This window comes from Erpetoichthys calabaricus, chromosome 7 (assembly GCF_900747795.2).
Source record: "Erpetoichthys calabaricus chromosome 7, fErpCal1.3, whole genome shotgun sequence".
NCBI lineage: Eukaryota > Metazoa > Chordata > Cladistia > Polypteriformes > Polypteridae > Erpetoichthys > Erpetoichthys calabaricus.
In genome coordinates this window covers 88,709,664-88,734,740 of record NC_041400.2, presented here as the reverse complement: position 1 = coordinate 88,734,740, position 25,077 = coordinate 88,709,664, and positions in this window count along the sequence as shown.

The following is a 25,077-nucleotide window of genomic DNA, read 5'->3' as shown; positions in this document are numbered from 1 at the left end:
TTTCTCCACCTTAAATGGATTTTTTTATTTGTCCCACCTGGCCACCTTATCACTGGACTAACATTTAGAGATCTATTTTTAAGGACTATACTTTTCTTAATTGTATATCTTATGTAAGTGTGTGTTATTTATTGTTGTATAGTATTTTTTCATTATTCTTACCTATTATTATTTTTATGAATTATTATTATTATTAATTTATTATTATTTTAATTAGTTTTTTCTTTACTTGTAACAATAAAGCATTGTGAGCTACATCCTTGTATAAAAATGTGTTATAGAAATAAATGTTGTTTTTTCTACTGTGATTATGTTGATGTGTTTGTATTTACATATTTCTGTTACACATAACATTTTTTATTCTTGAAAAAAATTCATTGTGTTTGGCTCATTTTTTCTGTGACATAAATATAATGCTAAGCAGGCTACTGGTAATTATATATTCATGTTATGAATGATACCTTACTAAGGGGTTTCTGGATGAGACATAATGTAAAACAGCACATTTACATAACTTCCATTTCAGTGACAACTTTCTAACTAAATGAAAACTCCATGCTGATCTTATTGCTGCACACAGTCACTTTGTTACAGTTGTGCATATAACTATATCTGCAAAAAAGATAGCAACCACAGAATTTCTTTGCATTGCATGGTGTCTTTGTAACACAAACAAAAATATGTTTCTCTGGTGCAGAGTTGTTAAAAAACTGCAATTAACACAGTGGAAAAATTATTTACATCATGACAGCAAAACAAAGAAATCTAAAGCAGATCTATTACAACAGATATGACTGTCTGACAAAAGCTTTGTAAAAAAGGTACAAATTTAAGTAGCTGATTTTCTTTCTGTTTAACAAATTAATTACACAAAGAAAGACAGACTTGATGTTTATTACTGTGGATACACCATAACAAGGAATGCCTATGAATTTACTTTCAGAGTTTATGCCAGGTTTATTGAAAGAATGTCTTTTTGTGAGGTACTGCATTGTTTGCCCTCATTACATGGTTACGTTAATGGTAACATAAAAAAAGAAGTTTTTGCAAAAGACAAAATGAATTAGTGCTCTTTTGGTTACAACTGACACTACTTTGCCCAAGATTGACTATAACTGGACTGCACAAGTAACCATTAACCCGGTACTACAGGTATTTTGAGAGTCGGTCAGTCAGTGTTTTTCAAAAAGAACACAGATGTAAGTTGGTTAAGGGACAATTCTGCACAAATGTTAATGTTTCTCTTCACTCAAAGAACCATAGGAAGGTGGAATAAATTACTAAGTATGATGGTAGATATTAATACTTTGGGGACCTTCAAAACGTAATAGAACAGAAGAAGTTTGTGGAAGTTCCACGTTGTTGCACCTTCTTTTAAGAGCCCTTCAAATGATGAGCAATGGATTAGCAAGTCATCATGTGCAACAGGGAGAGCATGAATAGAGAGCACCATTGTGGTAACAACATTTTACAGACAAATCCACGGCTACATACATTAATGCCTAGAAACTCTAAGTGGCCCAGTAGCTGGCTGACAAGGGTTCAAAGAATAATTTAAAAACACTTTTTGCCGCATCATACAGACTATGCCATACACAGACACAAGCAATACCTCACTTGAAAGCCACAGGTGTCTATTACACAGTCATAGTGATCTCATTGTTACAGTATGTACAGATGACTTTTAATCTGGCATGAAATCATAAATGTGCTGCGTTATACATCGTGAAAAATAATTAAAACAGCCTAGTAGTTTTTCTGTACAAGGAACATTGTCATACATCAATCCAAAGGTCTCGAGCAGCAGATTTCAATTGTTGCCTTGAACTCGGGTCAAGACCAAGAAAATGGCAACTGCATACCAAAAACTGAAAAAACCATCACACCTCGTGTCGGCATTTTTGCGTTCTCTCGCTTATAACTCCACAAAGCAACAGCAAAAATATACAAGTAACAAATCAACACTTACAGTAGGTTCCCTGAGCAAAACAAACCCTGACACACGTATGTATGATGGAGTCTCAAGAAAAATGACATAATCCACGAAAACATTGCCATGTTTAAACAATGGGCTTACCCAGACTTCGCAGAATGACTCACTGAGCTCAAAGTTTGAGCGTGAATTTTGTGTATTGTCACATATAACTTATAATAAAGACAGCTGAAGATTGTCACTGTGGGATGAAGTGTTAATGAGATATTCACTGTTAAAGAGCAGATGGGTATGCCAGCTTAGCACCTGCGACCTGGAGGTTCCAGTCAAGTGTCTTTGGCTCAGTGGGTCATGCCATCGCAATCTTTATGCCATTTTATAGCTGAGACGATTCCAAAGATATACAGTGCATCCGGAAAGTATTCACAGCACATCACTTTTTCCACATTATGTTATGTTACAGCCTTATTCCAAAATGGATTAAATTCATTTTTTTCCTTAGAATTCTACACACAACACCCCATAATGACAACGTGAAAAAAGTTTACTTGAGGTTTTTGCAAATTTATTAAAAATAAAAAAACTGAGAAATCACATGTACATAAGTATTCACAGCCTTTGCTCAATACTTTGTTGATGCACCTTTGGCAGCAATTACAGCCTCAAGTCTTTTTGAATATGATGCCACAAGCTTGGCACACCTATCCTTGGCCAGTTTCACCCATTCCTCTTTGCAGCACCTCTCAAGCTCCATCAGGTTGGATGGGAAGCGTCGGTGCACAGCCATTTTAAAATCTCTCCAGAGATGTTCAATCGGATTTAAGTCTGGGCTCTGGCTAGGCCACTCAAGGACATTCACAGAGTTGTCCTGAAGCCACTCCTTTGATATCTTGGCTGTGTGCTTAGGGTCGTTGTCCTGCTGAAAGATGAACCATCGCCCCAGTCTGAGGTCAAGAGTGCTCTGGAGCAGGTTTTCATCCAGGATGTCTCTGTACATTGCTGCAGTCATCTTTCTCTTTATCCTGACTAGTCTCCCAGTCCCTGCCGCTGAAAAACATCCCCACAGCATGATGCTGCCACCACCATGCTTCACTGTAGGGATGGTTTTGGCCTGGTGATGAGCAGTGCCTGGTTTCCTCCAAATGTGACGCCTGGCATTCACACCAAAGAGTTCAATCTTTGTCTCATCAGACCAGAGAATTTTCTTTCTCATGGTCTGAGAGTCCTTCAGGTGCCTTCTGGCAAACTCCAGGCGGGCTGCCATGTGCCTTTTACTAAGGAGTGGCTTCCATCTGGCCACTCTACCATACAGGCCTGATTGGTGGATTGCTGCAGAGATGGTTGTCCTTCTGGAAGGTTCTCCTCTCTCCACAGAGGACCTCTGCAGCTCTGACAGAGTGACCATAAGGTTCTTGGTTACCTCCCTGACTAAGGCCCTTCTCCCCTAATCGCTCAGTTTAGATGTCCGGCCAGCTCTAGGAAGAGTCCTGGTGGTTTCGAACTTCTTCCACTTACGGATGATGGAGGCCACTGTGCTCATTGGGACCTTCAAAGCAGCAGAACTTTTTCTGTAACCTTCCCCAGATATGTGCCTCGAGACAATCCTGTCTTGGAGGTCTACAGACAATTCCTTTGACTTCATGCTTGGTTTGTGCTCTGACATGAACTGTCAACTGTGGGACCTTATATAGACAGGTGTGTGCCTTTCCAAATCATGTCCAATCAACTGAATTTACCACAGGTGGACTCTAATTAAGCTGCAGAAACATCTCAAGGATGATCAGGGGAAACAGGATGCACCTGAGCTCAATTTTGAGCTTCATGGCAAAGGCTGTGAGTACTTATGTACATGTGCTTTCTTAATATTTTTATTTTTAATATATTTGTAAAAATCTCAAGTAAACTTTTTTCATGTTGTCATTATGGGGTGTTGTGTGTAGAATTCTGAGGAAAAAAAATGAATTTAATCCATTTTGGAATAAGGCTGTAACATAACAAAATGTGGAAAAAGTGATGCGCTTGGAATACTTTCCGGATGCACTGTATAACATGGCCACATTTGAAAAAAGGATAATGCCAAAGATGAGAAAAATAAATGAAAATGTGAGATTTTTTCTGTGTGTGTGCATATATAATAAACATATATGTGTGGGGGATATATGTGAGAAATTATTTATATTTTATATAAATATCTTATATTAATTTATATACATTTTATATTATTTGTATTTATACTTTGGGCATCCCTACCTGGAAAAGTTCTGGAGGTGGGAGAGGTGCCCATGGTGCCAAATATTGTAACTATTTATTTATGTTATCAACATGAAACTTTTCACAGTCACAGTTGATATGTCTGGGAACACTTCAGAGGTGAAGAAATTGACCTGGCATTGCTTGAACTTGAAATATACAGTATTTTATAACAAAAGTTTTGAAAAATTGGTGTCCTCATATGTTTTTGTTGCTATTTTGGCATCGGTTTTTGGGTAAAGGAATGTTTAAATTTGACACAAAAACAATTTCTATTACATTTGAGAAGTTACGTGTCATGTTTTAGTGAAAAAATGACTGCTCTTCTTTTATTTATTGGATAATAAGGCTTTATTGTGGTGTTCTCCCCTCAAGCGGAAATTGTTAAAAAAAATGCCATCAGGCGGCAAGGGGTTAATAGGAAATTTTTAAAAAGCAATTTGAAACTTTTAGACTCTCAAGTGGCATCTTAGTGTTTCTAGGAAAGCCTTTTTTCATGTCATCATAAGTCTTCTTTTCTTCAATGCACAACTAAAGAGAGAAACAGACTTACCAATGAAAATACCAATGCCACCGTTTTGAAACAACAAAATAAGATGCAGGTTTGGAGTATTTGCTACATCCCAGTACTCTGGATTCTTTCATTGAAGGCTAAGTAAATGTCAAACCCTTAAACATTACCTAATTGTTAATCTGTATTTAATGAAATAGACTGTCAAAGTGGTACACCAGTAAGTGCTGCTGTCTCATGGATCCACTGTCCTGGATATGTATCTCAGATCTCAATACTGTCTGTGTGGAATTTGGATATTTGCCTTCTGCTTTCCTGGGTTTCTCTTCTGGTTTTCTATGCACTCTAACACACCTCAAAGATGTACTTGGTTTTTAAATGGCCATTTGCAAAATTGGTTTCTGAATGGGCCCTGAAATGGACTGGCACAACTGTATGTTCAAGGCTAGTTCATGTAATACAGATCTAAACTGAATTAAAATGTACATTTTTAAGTAAAATAATAATAAGACAAAATAAATTAAATACAGCCTAGCTATGAAATGAAAAATCATGGTTACAAATATTAATACGGTCTGGTGGATAAAGAGAAACCTGAGGCAGATGAAGGATTTAGAAAGGCTGAATACAGATTTTAAGATCATTTAACATAGAAAAGCCAACCTGTTCGAAAAATATGAAGAAAAATGCTTCTCCTACTGATGAATTCACTAACAATATTTGAGTGAGTAATATCTTTTTTACACATAAACTATCGTCTTTTATTCCTGAGCAGTGTTTGTTGTTAGACAATTTACTGAGCTTCAGGATTTTAATTTTTGAACATAAAAAATATTGATATTTCATTTTTGTAAAAGAACAAACCGACAATGCAATTCATTACGCAACAATTTAAACTATTAAAAAGAAGCATGACAAAGTACAATTGTGAAATTTACCTAAATTCAATAATGTTCAATATGCCTAAAGATCAGATGAATTAAACATTACCAGTATAGATTAATTGTCTTCAGGCAGTAAGATTGACATTTCTTTGTGTCATTAAATATGACAGAGTTGACTCATTTTATTCAAAATATTTCAGGCAGTAAAATGATTTAGAGGCATTTTTCTGCTTTGTTGTCAACGCTTACAGCTGTAGACACCTGCTGTTGCTATTTTTAGGACTATTAAAAATTACAAGGAATCTAAACAAATTTGCACCAGGAGACAAAGCTAATTAGGCAAAAAAGTATATCATCATATCCATTGTTTTCTTTCTGGTTTTCCTGCTGACAGTTATGGTAGCCACACACTGAGTTAGGCTGACCAGGCCACCCTATACCAAGTCCCTTTCTCCATACCTTTGTCGGGAATACACAGATGTTCACAAGGCAATCAAGAGCTGCATTTCCTCTAGTCTGTTCTAGGTCTGCTGCTTGATCTTCCCCAGACAGCATCCTCACTACATGGCCAAACCACCTAAACCGGCTTCACTTGATCTGAAAAAGAACTAGTTCTTGAAGATTCTGCTGTATTGTTGAGCTCTTCATGTTGTTATTGAGAGTGCTCTGAGAGTCCTTTTAATCATCACAGTGACCCCAGCTACAGAGATGAACCTAATCCCAGCTATTTCTTCCGGAATTCAATTCTCCAAGGCAGCTGAATCTACCAGCTTTAGGACTTACTCAAAGTGCTTCAATGATATTTCCAATGAATGTCAAAGTTTACCAAAACTTACTAAGTTCAAAATTGATTAAGGAGCACGTTATTGTTCCACACAAATAATGTATGCTAAACAAATTTGTAACAAATAAATACTTTTACTATTTAAGTAAATAATTCTACATAAAACACCATATATAAGTACATTACACCTTAAATTGGCTAATATATAATTATGGAAAATATAGTTAAAATAATTTGGTATGTTCCTTAGATGGCCAAAAAATCGGTTGACTTCTTAAAGTATAAATGAGATAAAAGTACAGTTAGGTCCATAAATATTTGGACAGAGACAACTTTTTTCTAATTTTGCTTCTGTACATTACCACAATGAATTTTAAATGAAACAACTCAGATGCAGTTGAAGTGCATACTTTCAGCTTTAATTCAGTGGGCTGAACAAAACGATTGCATAAAAATGTGAGGCAACTAAAGCATTTTTTTAACACAATCCCTTCATTTCAGGGGCTCAAAAGTAACTGGACAATTGACTCAAAGGCTATTTCATGGGCAGGTGTGGGCAAGTCCGTCGTTATGTCATTATCAATTAAGCAGATAAAAGGCCTGGAGTTGATTTCAGGTGTGGTGCTTGCATGTGGAAGATTTTGCTGTGAACAGACAACATGCGATCAAAGGAGCTCCCCATGCAGGTGAAAGAAGCCATCCTTAAGCTGCGAAAACAGAAAAAACCCATCTGAGAAATTGCTACAATATCACGAGTGGCAAAATCTATAGTTTGGTACATCCTGAGAAAGAAAGCAAGCACTGGTGAACTCAGCAACGCAAAAAGACCTGGACATCCACGGAAGACAACAGTGGTGGATGATCGCAGAATCATTTCCATGGTGAAGAGAAACCCCTTCACAACAGCCAACCAAGTGAACAACACTCTCCAGGAGGTAGGCATATCGATATCCAAGTCTACCATAAAGAGAAGACTGCATGAAAGTAAATACAGAGGGTGCACCGCAAGGTGCAAGCCACTCATAAGCCTCAAGAATAGAAAGGCTAGATTGGACTTTGCTAAAGAACATCTAAAAAAGCCAGCACAGTTCTGGAACAGCATTCTTTGGACAGATGAAACCAAGATCAACCTCTACCAGAATGATGGCAAGAAAAAAGTATGGAGAAGGCGTGGAACAGCTCATTTTCCAAACCATACCACATCATCTGTAAAACACGGTGGAGGCAGTGTGATGGCTTGGGCATGCATGGCTGCCAGTGGCACTGGGACACTAGTGTTTATTGATGATGTGACACATGACAGAAGCAGCCGAATGAATTCTGAGGTGTTCAGAGACATACTGTCTGCTCAAATCCAGCTAATTGCAGTCAAATTGATTAGGCGGCGTTTCATGATACAGATGGACAATGACCCAAAACATACAGCCAAAGCAACCCAGGAGTTTATTAAAGCAAAGAAGTGGAACATTCTTGAATGGCCAAGTCAGTCACCTGATCTTAACCCAATTGAGCATGCATTTCACTTGTTGAAGACTAAACTTCAGACAGAAAGGGCCACAAACAAACAGCAACTGAAAGCCGCTGCAGTAAAGGCCTGGCAGAGCATTAAAAAGGAGGAAACCCAGCATCTGGTGATGTCCATGAGTTCAAGACTTCAGGCTGTCATTGCCAGCAAAGGGTTTTCAACCAAGTATTAGAAATGAACATTTTATTTCCAGTTATTTAATTTGTCCAATTACTTTTGAGCCCCTGAAATGAAAGGGTTGTGTTAAAAAAATGCTTTAGTTGCCTCACATTTTTATGCAATCGTTTTGTTCACCCCACTGAATTAAAGCTGAAAGTCTGCACTTCAACTGCATCTGAGTTGTGTCATTTAAAATTCATTGTGGTAATGTACAGAACCAAAATTAGAAAAAAGTTGTCTCTGTCCAAATATTTACGGACCTAACTGTATAAAATCCAAAATGTAAAAGTTTATAAACTGTGATACATTGTAGAATGAAGCCCATTGCAGACACAACTGGTCTGCCAGATGGGTTTTGAAGATCTTCATGAATTTTGCGTAGTAGATAAAGCATGTGTCCATGGATATACTTTGTAAAGAAACAAGGAACTTGGGCAAGACAAGTTGCATGCCACCATTTTAAATGCTGATTGACCTGTGACATCACACATTCCAATTTCCGCTGGTCACACAGTAGCAACCCAGCATAGTTGCTAACAAACATGGTCAAAGCTGATTGAAAACAAACAAAATATTGGAGATTTTCATCCAAAAGTTACATATAATCGCAGTGCACAAATGTCAAACATAAAAATATAAAAATTCTTTGTTATATTAAGCTGCATGTAACCAATAATAAACACATTAACAGTATACAATGAGGGATTAATTTCCTAAGTTTAATAATTATTGCTGTCATTAATTGTTTGGTGAAATCATGCCAACCCATTACTTATAAAATGAATTCACGTAGCATCAGTATTCTAACTAGCAAATCATTTTATGTTAAAAAAAAAGGTCTCGTCCATTTCAGGAGATGAATGTCTTAAGTGGAACTCTGTTAGCAGCGGTCATATTTTACTTTTTTTTCCTATCATCCCGAGGTATATACTGAACCTGAGGGGCTTTCATTAAAGTAAATGCAAGCATATGCAAGCATATACAAGCATGAAAAGGAGAAAAAGGGCTCGGAAAGAAACACAAAAGACAGGTAAAACTTAATCTAAGTCTAAGAGCCTGTTTATACTTCATGCTCAGAACGCGTATGCGCATCATGGCTGCCACAAGTTCCCTTTGTTTATTTGACACATCCTCTGAGCACATCCTCAGAAATTAATGTGATGCGTGCACAAGTTGCAGTACCAGCAAAAAGTCGGGGGAACGCAGTGTGATCATGCCATCAGAGTCTCTGTGTACTATCTACATGTGAGAGAAAGCCGCTATGAGGATCCTACAGGATCGATGTGTGTGCTTTGATGTTTGATGAATTGTTCTATGTGGTGAGGCAAAATGCCGACATACAAATGGATTTATGGTGCTTTTATATTCAAGTTTTGCATATTCCCCAACGTAATGACACAATACATTTTAAACGTCTCACATACCATCTTCTGTGCCATCTTTTTGTTTGCACCTTCGCCACAGCATCAGAATGCACGCAGAGTATTTGAGCCACAGAGGAAAAAATTAAGGACACAGTGAAAAGGTCTATTTTGTGTAAATTTTGGCTTTAATCTCAAAACGTCCACTTTAATCTTGTAGTTTATTTTATCATTAAAGTTGTTGTTGATCACTACGTGCTTCTGGGGCTTCCTCCTGAACTGACAGTAGCGGCCAGCAGCAATTGTCACACAGAACACATTATGATATTACAACTTTCTGCACATTTAGAATCCTTAGATTTAAACTTGATATCACTTTCATGATGAAACGCATTAAAGTATTCATATTACATTTTACAGATAAATTGTTAACTTCACTTAAATAATGAATGCTATTAATAATTACACATGTGGGGGAGGCAGGTGGCAGAGAAGTAGCACTGCTGCTGCGCAATAGGAAATCACATCCCTAGTGTTCACTGCCTGGAGTTTATATATTTTCCTGGTTGGTTTCCACAGTGTGCTCCTGTTTCCTTCCAAGGACATGAAGGTCTGGGGATCTGTTGACGCTAAAATAGTGTGTGTGTGCTTGTATTCAGTTTGCCATGAGCTGATGCCCCGTCCAGGGATTGTTTCTGTGTCACACCCGATGCTTGATGGAATGGGTGCATCCCTGGATAGATGGATAAATTCATTAAACATCCTTTTCAGAGATATTGTGGTAAGGTGTCCTCGGAATTTAATGGATGTTTCATGCAATTCACAACAGAGGGAAGCCAACCGTTTTCTCACTGTGATGATATCTTGCACTGCCACCTGGTGGAATCTTTTAGATTTGCGTAAAGTGCATACGTAAGTATAAAAAGTAGCATCCACTGGAACACGCATCGTGTGAAGTATAACCCCGGCCTCAAGTTCAAGCTCAAGGTACAGCCTGCCAGAGACTGACCTAGAACAGATAGGCAAAAGAGTAGATTAGCCGGGACCTAACACTGCAGCATCGCCTCTGGCCGAGAGCGATATTGGGAGCGAAAGTGCAACTGAGTCAGGCCAGGAGAACTCATTCCAGAAGGTTAATTTAAAACTGAAAATGGCCTTGCAATCCTCGCTGTCAACTACTCCCGCAAGCCTTGGGGCACCGACTCCAAATAGGCTTGCTACTCCATCCACAGAGCACAGAGAAGACTGAAATGAACAGTCTGAGCTGAAGGTAATGATCACCACAATGATTGCCGAAATAACTTCCGCCCTCAGGGGGGACATAAAGGAGCTGAAGAGCAATATAAAGAAGGTTACAAATGATACAAATGATATAAGGAAAGATATAAAGGACATAAACAAGACAAATGAGAACTACTTCAGGATATTAAAGACTAGGAGAAATGTTTAAGTAATCACTTTGAGGCAACCTTTAAAGGTATGGAAGAAAAAACTGAAAACATTGAGGACGAAATACAAGAAAATGCAAGTAAGTTTAAGAATAAACTTAGAGCACTTGATGCTCTGCTTGAAGAAGTCATACAAACATTCACGGCTCGTACTGAAATAGTTGAACAACCGACATCTTCCACTGATGGAAAAACAATGGCTACAAATTCCGAATGCAAAGTGCTTGGAGTCAGACTAGATGCACTGAAAGATGGATACAGAAGGAATAAAATCAGAAATGAACATCTCCCTGAAAAACGAGAAAGTAAAAAACAATCCTCTGAAATAATTGGAGAGGACTTCAAATCAGACACAGATATATCAGAAGCTTACTGCATACATGGATCAAATGCCACAACACCTAGAAGCCTCATTGTGCGTTTTGACAAATTACAATCTAAATTAAATGTGATGTCACTTCTCAGACTGAAACAAGAGATTACATCTGAAAATAACAGCATTTGTATATTCCCTGATTTCTCACCTTCAACAGCTGCTAAAAGTGCCACATTTTACGGTATTAAAATTGTCTAAAATGTTTCCAGGGCAAGACCCAACCAGCGAATGTTGCAATCAAACTTGTTTCACTGGGCCACATATTTTGGGTGTGTACCAAATTAACATCATTCCGGACAAAAATTTTTAAATGCCTTTCAGAGAGCCTTGGTGTTACAATCACTCCTAATCCATTAACCGTTGTGTTTGGTGTTCTCTCAGATGGGCTTAAAGTGGAGAAGGACAAACAAACTGTAATTGCCTTTACTTCACTATTAGCACGTAGACTTACCTTGCTTAACTGGAAGAATCCTAGCCCTCCGCTTTTAAGTCAGTAGGTACTATTTGAAATTGGAAAAAAATCAAATTCTCACTTAAAGGGTCTGTTCAAAACTTTTTTAAAATCCTGGCAGGATCTAATTAATAACAGTTTAGAAAAATAATTTATATTGGGGAAAAGGATTCTCTCCCATCTTTTCTACTCTTAAAGTGTTACCCTGGCTGTTAGTCTTCGTCTCTTTCTCATGGGTGGGGGTTGAATTGAATTTAGTTTTGTCAAGTTTGTCTTGTTTTTATGGAATGTTACTTGGTTTTAATAAATTCAAATAATAAAAAAAAATCTGTAAAATAGTTGTGCCAATATAAACAATTTACATAGTTCTAGTCTCATTGACTATGAGCCTGTGTTAGGATAGGATAACTCCAGAGAGATGCACTATATCAATATAATAGTAATGGACCTTAGTCTTACTAAAAGGCCCAGACAAAGATGGATAAATGCAAATAACTCAATTGCTATTTCAATATGCCCCAACTCCCAAACACAGCTGTGCTCTCCCGAGAAATTAAATATGGCTTTGCTAAATATTTAAGCATTAATCAGTAGGGATTTTACACTAACAATCGTATTAGTGCAAGGAAATCAGACATTCTTACATTGAGTGAAACATGGTGTTAAAGGTGCTATATAGGCGCCTAATCTGACACAGATTAATAAAGAATCTTTTTATTTTCTTCACCTGTGGGGCACGTCTTCCCCCGTAATCCCCACAGGCACAACACAGTCCCAAGAACAAATAAAACACACAAGCACTCTTCTCCTTTGCACCACCACTCCTCTTCCTCCAAGCGTAGTCCTCCTCCTCTCAACTCTGGTCATTGAGTGGTGGTTGCTGAGCCCTTTATTAGTCCACCCAGAAGTGCTCCAGGCGGTTGACTGCCGAGTTCCGGATGCACTTCCGTGTGTAGCAAATACATTGCCCATACAGGCTTAGTAGTCCCAGCTGCAGCACCCCCTGGCGGTGCCTGCGGGACCCAACAGGGCAGCACCCAACACCAATTCGCATGGAGCCCTGCGGGAAACCGAGGCACAGCTCCAACCCAGTGGGGCAGCCATCTAGCCTCCAGGGGGAGGTATTGCACCATCCAGGGCTGCTACCCCTGAATATAGAGTGAAGGGGCGTCCTGGCCGGGCATGGACCCCGGCTGTCTGCCACAATGGTTCAGTAGTGATGATGAAGCAGTGTTAATTGAAACAGCACCTCAGAATTACAACTTTGTTAATTCTGTTTGTCAAGGTAAAAAGGCAGCAGTTTTAAAGAGTATTTTCTCGAGCCAATTAAACAGCAAAGATACCAGTTTTGGTACTTTTCTTTTTTATGAGAATCTTGCTGTAGTTATTTAAGAAGTGACACAATTTCTCATATTGACTGTGTACAGACTCCCAAGATATACCGAATCCTTAATCAAGGATTTCTCAAACTTTGTATCTATAACAACTAATGATGACAGCTTACTAATTGTATGGGGTTTCAGTTTTCAAATGCGTTTTCAGTGTGACCCTAGAGAAACAGAGTTTATTAAATTGTTGCATTCCTTTGATCTTAGTCAGCACTTCAGTCAGCCTACACAAAATGAGGGGATGCACACTGAATTTTGTCATTTCAAAAGGATTAAAGCTTAATGTTAGGCAAGTAGTGAATATCAGTATATCTGTCCATTTCTGCATTCTATTTAAGATAGAAATAGTGGTGAGTAGAATTAAAATGCAGCATATTGTTTAAAAAAAGTCTTCTTGATGCATCCACAGCATCTAGATTTGCTAATATTCTCAATACTCAATCCATATATTGTGTTAGCAGTATAACTAGTAAGGTGGAATATTTCTTTTCATTAGTGAGAGCTACAGTTAAAACAGTGGCCCCTGAAAAAAAAATGTTAAGAAAACCTCCAGCACTAACTTATCCTGGAAAACCTATGAAGGCTCAGATCTTAAGAGATAATCCATTAAATGGAGAAAAACTGAACTAACAATACATTATGAAATAATAAAGGCACATATAGCTGAGTAAAATAAAGCATTCCATCTTGAGAGGCAGTCCTATCTTTCTAAAATTATAAATGATTATGCAGGTGACCCAAGAGGTTTACTTTCTGCTATTGATCATCTTCTAAACCCAGTTTATCCAATGGAATGACTTCTGAATAGGTCTAACGAAACTTGTGAGGCTTTTGCCACATTTTTAAACACAAAATGAATGAAATTAGAAGTAACATAATGCAGTCCTCCAAAATGAATCCTGTTGAACCTCAGCATGCTCTTTTTAAAGAACTAAATTCATTCCCTGAAATAGGTTTACTCGAATTTTGTAGATTAATTTCTCAACTTAAACCTTCCACTTGTGTCCTTGACCCAGTCCCAACAAGATTTTTTAAAGAAGTCACAGATGTGCTCATTGATAGTGTACCTGACAAAGTTAAGTAGTCATTGAATACATGGGTCTTCCCAGATTGTCTGAAGACTGCAGTAGTTAAACCCTTGCTCAAGAAAAATAATTTTTACTCTACTGAGCTGGACAACTTTAGGCCTATTTCTAACCTGCCTTTATTCTAGAAAAAGTAGTTTTTCAGTACATAAGGGACTATTTAAACAAGCATTCTATTCTTGATAAGTTTCACTCTGGTTTTAGAACAAATCATAGTATAGAAACTGCACTGGTTAAAGAATTAAATGACCTACAGGTTAATGTGGACAAAGGTAACGTGTCTGTTCTTGTTCTATTAGACCTGAGTGTAGAATTTGACACCTTAGACCCCAGTATTCTTACAGTATAAACTGTCTTGACTAATGGGAAGGCTTTAGTTAAGAAAATTTATGTTAGGCAGAATTCCCAATGGCGACTGGACGGTCCTTTGTTTTTTATTCTTTTCTTTTCTTTTCTTTCCACGCTGGCCATCTGACCTTATCATCAGACTGTCACTTAGAAACTTAAAATGTAGAATTTTTTTAGGACTCTATTTATCTTAATTATATCCTTCTTATGAAAGTGCACATTGTTTATCTTTTATATACTGTTTATTTATTATTAATATCTAAATTAATTTGTTTTTCTTTTGTATGTAACTATTTCTTTAACATGTTGTAAAGCACTTTGAGCTACATCCTTTGTATGAGAATGTGCTATAGAAAGAAATGTTGTTATTGTTATCAGAAAAGTACCTTTCTCCAAATTACAATTTTAAAGAAGGAAGTTCAAATGCACTAAGTTAATAGAAAAAAACTGATGGCACATATGTGTAAATTATAAATAATAAATTACTAATAAATAATAATATATCAAACAAAATTCTGCTGCTGAATATGGTCTCTATTTTGCTGGCACTGATTAGACCATGTTTACTTTGTGTTAAGTGTAATTTTATTTACTTTTTTACATCCTCAACTTTGGATTTTATGAGTTATGTTCACCAGACATTCAAATAATAAGATCATGGATTACTCAGCACTTGACTATATTCGCTCATACAATCAAAGGAGAGCCTGGAATGATGTTAATAAGCCATTAAGATCAGAAAGTGAAAGGGCATTTTGAACAGTTCAATCCTAGGTGCATGTGGCAAATTCTGCAGACAATAACAGAATATAAAGCAACTACTCCCTCCAAAGTGAGTTATGACACCTCATTGGCAGAAGAGCTTAATATTTTCTATGGATGCTTTGATGTGAATGTCACTAATGGTGGGCAGTGGTACAACACATCTGTGGCGGAAGAAGTTCTAAGTGAGGAAAAAGTGCTCACTTTATAAAAACACAATGTAACCAGAACTTTCAGGAAAGTGAACATCAGGAAGGCAACGGGTCTGGATGGTATTCCAGGACATGTTTTTTAGATCTGTGCTGATCAGCTTGCTCAAGTGTTCACAGCAAAATTTAAACTCTCCTTAACCCAGTCTGCAGTACCAACATGCTTTAGAAGATCCACCATTGTACCTGTACCCAAGAAAGCAAGTCCTACTTGTCTGAATAACTACTGACACATCACACTAATGCTTATAGCAATGAAGTGCTTAGAGAGGCTAGTCAAAAAATCACATATGTTCTTTGCCTAAAGAACTGAATCCATTACAGATTGAATATCACTTATCGTAAAGGGGATTGAAGTGCAGGTTTGCGTGGTGTATTGCCTTCTGGGTGCACAAGTGGGAGACAGTCTCTTGGACAGAGTGGTGATGGATACAGTTGTCACTGTCCATATAGGAACAAATGACATACATAAGGACAGGCTTTAAGTTCTAAAATCCAAATTTAAAGAGTTAGGTACCAGTCTGAGGAGCAGAACTGACAAGGTAGTCTTCTCTGAAATTCTACCTGTGCCACACACAAGTCCAGGTAAGAGGAGATTAGAAGGCTTAAAGTACAGCTCAAACTTTGTGCAGGATAGAAGAGTATAAGGTGTATGGGGCATTGGGACTGCTTTTGGAAGTGATGAGATACATTTGAACTGGAGGGGCACCAATGTACTTGGGAGGCGTATGAGTATATTAGTTGAGAATTATCTAAACTAGTAAATGGGTGGCAGAGAGTGTAGGACAGGCCAAGTTTAGAATTGTGCATGACGGGATGAGAAACAGTCTAAAAAATACATATGCATAGTAATATGAATTTTAACCTAAACTATAGGTGAAAATGTAAAATCAGTAACATGTTAAATATCTTGCCTTAATGCTAGAAGTATCAAAAATAAAACAAGTGAGTTGGAGTTGTATGTAGTTGAGCACAATTAAAATGATACTATAGCAATAACAGAAACCTAGCTAAATAACAAAGATGGCAGGGACTATAACATAAGTGGTTACACATTTTGTAGGAAAGATAGACAGAAAAGAAAGATGGGACGTCAAACAGAATGTAAATGCATCTCTTCTTTAATTGGATGATGAGTCACAGCTTAGTAAGGACATCTGGATTCGTCTGGAAAGCATTAAAGAAGTACGTTATTTTAGAAGTGTGCTATAGATTCCCCAATGCAGACACAAATTTCATTGCACATCTTTTAGTAATATTAAAAATGCAAGTTTCCAGGGGGATATTATAGTTATGGGGTATTTTAACTACCCAAATATTAACTGGGCTAACTTTGCAAATTGTGGAGCACAAGAGCAGGAGTTTTTAGACATAAGCAGTGACTGTTTTTTAACACAGTAAGTTAAAGCACCAATGTGGGTGGAAGCCTGTTTAGATGTAGTATTTTGTAATAATCAGGATATAATTCAGGGTGTAGAGGTTATTAAACCATTAGGTTTAAGTGACCATAATGTAATACAATTCTCAGTATTTTAGAAGAGTGCAAATGCAAATAATGAAACTGTTACATTTAACTTTGGTAGGGCAAATTTTGAACAGATATGGCAAAGTCCAGAGGGGATGGACTTGGGTTAGCTTTTAAATGAGGGGACAGTCAAGGAGCACTGGAAGAGGTTTAAAACATTTTACATGTAATGCAGAACAGAAAAAATCACAAAACTGAATTTTAGTAGAAAATAAGAACAGTTAAGGAGAAGGTAAAATGTATCAGAAATTGTAAAAGGGAAGTAAAAAAAACACAGAGAGTGAAACAGCAGAAGTGGATAAACTTCCAGTGTTAACAGGGGCTACTAACAAGGTTCTGAATGATTTGGAAAGTGTAGACGAAGAAATACTGCTTAGATTAAATAGGCAGAAATAAAATAAATCACCAGGACCAGATAATATTTATCCTTGAGTGCTCAAGGAGGTTAGTGAGAACATATAAATTCCAGACTCATATTTTAGGAAGTTACTGTGGACTGGAGAAATTCCAAAGGACTGGAAAATGGCAAATGTTATCCCATTATATAAAAAGGGTGATTGGCAGATCCAAACAACTATAGTCCAATATGCTTAACATGCATCAAGTTAAGTTAATATAAGGAATTATTAAGGAAAAGACTGGGCAACACATGGCAAGAACAGAACTTTTACTGGAAAGTAAGCATGGGTTCAGATGAGGGTTGTTTTACTAACATGCAGAAATTCTATGAGTAAGCAACAAAAGAATGCGATCAAAGGGGTGCATATGATATTTATCCTGACTTTCAAAAAGCATTTGAAAAGGTACCACATGATAGGTTGGGCATCAAACTACAATAAGTGGGAGTGCAGGGTGTAGTGTGTAGACGGGTGTAGAATTGGCTAAAACACAAGAAACAGAGGATGATGGTGCAAGGGACCTTGTCTGAAATTAGTGATGTTAAGAATGGTGGTTAAGTGTTGCAGCCACTGCTACTTTTAATATACATAAATGATTTGGACAGAATTATTAATAACAAGGTGGTTAAGTTTGCAAATGACACCAAGATAGGTGGATTGGCAGATAACCTAGAACCTGCTGAATCATTAGAGAGGGACTTGGACAGCATCAGGCTTTGGTAGATTTGTGGTAAATTAAATACAAATACATGTAAAATATTGCACATAGGAAGTAAAAATGTTAGGTCTGAATACACAATGGGAGATCTGAAAACTGAAAGTACACCTTATGAAAGGGATTTAGGAGATTTAGTGAACTCATCACGGTCAACTTCAAGAAGCCATTAAAAAGGCTAACCGAATATTAGGTTATACATATACTATGATGGCGGCACGGTGGCGCAGTGGGTAGCACTGCTGCCTCGCAGTTGGGAGACCTGGGGACCTGGGTTCACTTCCCGGGCCCTCCCTGTATGGAGTTTGCATGTTCTCCCCGTGTCTGCGTGGGTTTCCTCCGGGTGCTCCGGTTTCCTCCCACAGTCCAAAGACATGCTGATTAGGTGGATTGGCGATTCTAAATTGGCCCTAGTGTGTGCTTGGTGTTTGTGTGTGTCCTGTGGTGGGTTGGCACCCTGCCCAGGATTGGTTCCTGCCTTGTGCCCTGGGATTGGCTCCAGCAGACCCCCGTGACCCTGTGTTTGGATTCAGCGGGTTGGAAAATGGATGGATGGATGGATATACCATGATGTGTGGAGCACAATTAAAGAAGGTTATGCTGATGCTTTATAAGTCACTGGTAAGACCTCATCTGGAGTACTGTGTATAGTTTTGGTCACCAGGTTACAAAAAAAAAAAAAAAAAAACTAGAAACACTAGAAAAAGTTCAGAGAAGAACAACTGACTTGATTTCAGGACTGCAATTGATGAGTTATAAGGAAAGATTAAAGGAGCTAAGTATTTTCAGTTGAAGCAAAAGGAGATCAAGAGTAGACAATTTAGAAATGTTTAAAATTATGAAGGGAATTAATACAGTGGATCAAGGCTATTACTTTAAAGGTTTAAACTTAAAGTTTAGGTTAACAAAAACTGAAAAATAATTCAGAACATTACAAATGGGCCTTCTTCAGGGAACAACTAATAGGTTAAAGCCTACAGGTGTTCTGCAGCAATTAAAGTAAATTATGCCTTGCAAGTTGAAACAAATAATTTGCACAGGTGTCCAAACTTCTTTTGATTACTTACAAACCCTCTGTATGCCTAAACATTGTTAGAACAGAATGTGTTACTACAACTTCTGAAGTACTGCAGTACTAGGAAAATATTACACTGTAGAAACTTGTAAATTCCAGTGATAATGGAAAGAAAACAGCAATTAACAAAAACAAATGAGACAGAGCATTATTTCCCTTAGAAGTGTAGGGTAGAGAAATGGCAAAAAATCAAGAGTCAGTGAGTATGGTGTCCTACACAAACCAAATGGAATTAAAAACTGGAAGAAACTCTGATAGGAAGAGATCTGGAAGACCCAAAGTCGTAATCCAATCAGAAGACAAGCTTCTGAGTGTCACCATCTTGCATGACAGGTGCCTCACAGCACAACATCTTCAAGCATAGCAAATATAGGAGTGAGTGGGGATCGAACCAGGACTCTTGATTACACTTGGTTTGCGTCTGTACTTGCGCTGTTACTTAGAGAGCCAGATCGGGGGAGGGGTGATGTTAGAGCGGGTGCGTTTATTCAGTGCTTTTTCTTTCAGTACGTGTGCCTTCCCTGTTTGTTTGTATATCTCTGCCTGTCTGTCTCTGTATTACGCAGTGCTCTGTCTGTCTGTGTGTTATGGATCTTGAAAAAAATAAGTTATAAGGACAGTTGTTCATGTTAATTACAGTCTCAATTGTTAAAAAATATTTTAAAAGGAGCATCCCACATGAAAATATAACGATCTCATTAACTGACAGTGCATACCAATTTACAAATTTTATGTCCGTTTGAGGTTAAAAACAAAAAAAAGAAGTAACACTTTATCCCCAGCGGGGAATTGAACTCATGTTTGTGAGGCAAAGAAAAGCTACTCAGTCTGAGAAACAAATCTTAGCGTGCTACGCCACGGAAACTGTTATATGGTGTGTGAAGCTTTTGTGGAAGTGTTTATTTGATCTTAGGAACTCGGGCTTTACACATTCTACATTTTGTAACATTTATTACTAAAATATGAAAAAGTTTCTGTTTTAGCAATGTGTTTACACAGATTACTGTAGAAACGGAACACGCATGAAATGCAAGTATTCCAAATAGCGATCTATTATTTCTATTCTAAAACTCCAGCAGTTCAGTCACTCCCAGGTAATCAAACAAGCCATGAGCTGGGAAAACTAAGTGAACGTTCTGCGATGGTGGGGGATGGAATAGCCGGCTGCTCGCTGCTCCTCATAATCGGCACATTTAGAAGACAAAAGAGAGGTGAGAACGGTTTTAAGGTGGGCCGGATCTACGAGTTTTTTCGTAGACTCTGGTAATTCTAGTGTTAACAGTGCTCAAAAAAAGAAAATCTCAGTTTTACTATGAAGAGGAGACATTGTGCTGCAGGTTTAACAGGGTGAGTAGCAGTAAGAAAGCCACTGCTTAAAGGACAAAATAAAAAATTGTAGCTTGCCTGGGCCATGAAATACCAGATGTGGTATGAATCAAAAGTCAAAATCTTCAGTTCATCATACAGAGTGTTTGTATGCCGTCAAGTTGGTGAAAGGGTAGTTCCTCAGTGTGGGACACCAATTGTCAAACATTGAGGAGGAAGTGTGATGGTCTGGAGTTCTTTTGCTGGAGGCAGAATTGAGGACTTAGAGTGACTGGCATTCTAAATCACAATTGTTACCACAGCATTTTGTGGCATCACACGATACCTTTTGGTCTGTAGGTCAGGAGTTCATCCTACAGCAAGACAATGACCCAAAACATACTTCCTGGCTATGTTAGAACCAGACATAAACTGCAAGCTTTTCTATAAAAACTGAAAATGCTGAGGTGTTCTAAATCTTTTGACTGACTGTGTATATGGGGTTATAGGTTGAAAACTGAACTTAATACATATGCAGTGTACAACTTTAAAAGTCAATCATTTTGTCTTTTCGTTCCAAGGCCCCAAGCAAATTACTTTACATAGATGAACAAGGGTAGAACTTCCCCATGTCATTTCTGGTATCTCTCCACTCCTAAGCCCTCTTCTCCATGCTTCCTTTCTCTCTAAATGGACGTTAGGATCCCATCTATTTCTGCTCTTAAAGCAAGGAGCTTCTAGAGACATCCAGACATCCACTGCATTTGTCTTTCTCCCAAAGGGTCAACATGGTTCCTTCTTTATTAAGAAGAAAGCAATCACTGCAGCCTACTTGCCAGAAGGTGTTAAAAGCCTATGTTAACCATCTGTGGCCTAGGGAGGGGGTAGTTTTAGTGTATCTCAGTAGCTGAAAAAATTTTTTTTTCCTTGTTTGCTGGTGACACAGCAATGGCCAAGTCAGCAATTATCTTACAGTAGGCATGCATGAAAGTTCTGCGCATGGCTTCACCTAAGCCAGCTGCACAGCCAATTTCTAGGAAAATATTTGATGAACAGGGTTACTGGCGAACACAGCAAATTCATTGTGAAAAACGATTTGGTGACTTTCACAGATCAAACACTTTAAACCAACCATTTAACCTCTAGGAGTATCAAGTTTTCATCCAAGCTACCATTCTTGTTTTATAGTGCCAACCAGTTGCAGATCCAATGAATCATATATGACACCCTACTACCACCTATTTGCCAATGTCTTCCCACACTGGCACCTCTACTCTGACTTTTGTTATTTTGGACATGTGCTTGCAACATCAACCCCATAATTCTCTTGCTAAACCATGATGGGTTCAGTCAGAGGAACAGGTATATTTATTTTAAGTAGTTTTAGAAAATGAAAGGCAAGATTAATATTCATTCCATTTCATCTCCTAGATACTGCCAGCAAATTAGAATCTCTGAAGTATGTTATCATGAAAAATGTCATGAGTGTCTGGAGTTCTCCTCATGCAAAGGCTGGTAAAGAAATTGTTACTGAAAAAGATGTAACCAGTAATAGACAAGAAGTATATCAGAAAATAGGCAGCAGGCACTAAGCACTAATGAAGAAACTTACAGAAAAATGTTTAAATACTGTTAGGAATAAAAGAAAAAATTTAAAACTTCAATTCAATGCATTATTTGCAATGAAAATCAGAGACCACAACTTTCCACTGCAATCAGGCTTTGTTGACCCACTATGAACAATTTTGTTATTCTTGATTTCTACTAATAGTATGTACATGATGTTGGTAGGTTCTGTGATAATATGCTCCATAATCTACAATAACTAATTTTGACAATTTCAGTTCAATTATCATAATGTACAGTTAAAAAAACCTCTAACTATTAGCAATATTACTTTTTATTTATTTATTTTTTTTGTTGTATTATAGATTTAAAGGCCAAAACTGGTTTTCTACATTGCTTTTTGGTATGTGCATAATTTCTTAAAATTATCTGTAAACTGACATAAAATATGACATTTATTTAAGATATGTAATTAAAGGATGCATAAAATGAACTGATTATTGTTGAACTGTAACAATTACAGGAGCTTTTACATACAAGCCATTTATCTAATGGATTTTTGACATAAAGACTAGCTTGACCATCCTTCCCCTAATTAATAGAGTAAAATTAATTAACATGGAAACAAAGTGCTTGAGGGACATTCAAGTTACACTATTAACCAAATTCATTGCTCTGTGCAATATCAAACACAGCCACCAAGTCTGTTTCTTTAATTAATAAGGAATTGCTTATTACTGACCTATTTAATTAGACATTTCATATAAACAGCTTAGCTACAAAGAACTGTATTTTTAGTACACCGATAAGTAGAATATTTTCTGAAAACTTCACATTGTTTACTACTATATACAGTACAGAGGATTTTCCACTGTATATAATTTTTTACATTAAAAAATTACTAAATGTATAGGGATAAACAATTTGTTTTTAAATATGCTATATTTTATTTTAAACTTCAGTTCAATGTGGCTTAGTTATATTAACTTATAAACAATTACTAGTTAAGTGACTAGTTTGGGGTTACCATGTATGACAGTAAATCTAACTAGAAACTTTGCAAATTATTTAAGACTTATTAAAAAGTGGGGCATACGTTCTGTTGGTTTTGTTTAAATTAAATCTGAATGTATGTACTGTAGCTAATAATTTAAAATTATCTCTCAATGTTTAATCAATAACATAGCACATGCATGTACAATTTAAATAATCCATCCATTAGCCAACCCACTATATCCTAACTACAGGGTCATGGGGGTCTGCTGGAGCCAATCCCAGGGCTCAAGGCAGGAAACAAACCCCTGGCAGGGTGCCAGCCTACCGCAGGGCGCACACACACCAAGCACAATTTAGAATTGCCAATGCACCTAACCTGCATGTCTTTGGACTGTGGGAGGAAACCAGAGCACCCAGAGGAAACCCATGCAGACACGGGGAGAACATGCAAACTCTACGCAGAGAGGACATGGGAAGCGAACCCAGGCCTCCTAACTACAAGGCAGCAGCACTACCCACTGCGCCACCATGCCGCCCAATTAAAATAATAGAGGCAAAATATACATCTTAACAGGGACATTGATTTAAAAACTCCAATCATGCTTTTAAGACATCCTAAAGGAAGGCTTACGAAAATTATGAACACCTCAAATAATTGTCATAAGGTAGCATGTCTGTCCATGAAAAGTCCATGTTATGCTCAGAGTTTAGTCTGTTATTGTCCATTTCAGTCTATCATGATTACATTTAAATTGATCTTTGAATGGAGGTTTTGCTTTTGATGCAATGAGTTGGAATAAGGCAAAAGGACTTTTTGAAACTCTTCACCTGGCTTGTACTGCATAGTCTTAATCAGAAACAGCTTGAATCATAAGAGACACTGTGCAAATTAAAAAAAACAAAGCAAAAATCGCAGTCCTCATTTTAATGCCAAGAACAAGGAGCTAGCCCCTGCTGCCAAAAATGAGTTTGCAGAACCTGGCATGAAGATAATTTTTACATTGTACAATACACTGCACAAAAACAAATACTTTTCTAGAAAAGGAATTACTTTGCTTGGCTGTTGACTAAAGAAAAAGAAACAACTTAGGGTCTCAAACCTTAAAAAAAGCAAATCAGTTATCATTAAGGCTATTGTAACATGTTCTATTAGCAGGGGTAAATGAGTACTAATTAAGAAAATGGCTGGAATGAACACCTTTTACGGACATTTGAATAAAATACAGGTTGAATACCAGCATGAGCAGAAAGGAAAAAGACAAGAATAAAAAAAGATACGTCATGTGCCTTAAAAAAAAATCCAATTCTTGTCTGCCAAAAGAAGCAATTTTAGACCACACAATACAGCAGAAAGCAATGAATCTGAGCACATATCATGAAGATGGTTAGCATCCCCTTTCAGTGAATATCTTGATGAGTTAAAGAACTGTTTCCCATTAGTTCATACACTAAACCTGAAATAAGAGCTTTGTGGAAAGCTGAAAAGAGTGATAAAAAAGTTGAGGTGACACCATTCTTAGTGTTTGTATATTTTTTCCATCCACCTTTCCTTCCCACTACAAATGAACTTAGCTGGAATATGAAATTATTAAATCAAACTGAAAAGTAAAATGATACATTAGTTCATCTTAAAAACAGATGAACTAAAAGATTAAATGCTGTTTTAATTGTTTTGCACATGAATGTGAAAGATCTTTCATTCTGGCTTTCAACCCAAAAGTGAAGCAGATTAAAGTTTCATAGATAATTCAGTGTACCTGATTATATTCCAGTTACATTCTGATTGTAGTGACTACTTCATTATGTAATTGCTTAAATTTTCAGACAACATAATGTTAAGGATCATTGAAGAACATAAGCATCCCCATCTCATATAAGTCACTTTCTTTGCAGGGCATTGACATTTGAAAACGTTACCAATCAAAAATCAACAAAAACAACAATTTATTTCTTTCATAGTCCAAAATCACACAAGGAATGCTTCAATGGGCTTTAACATGCCCAGTTTTTTGACAGCACCACA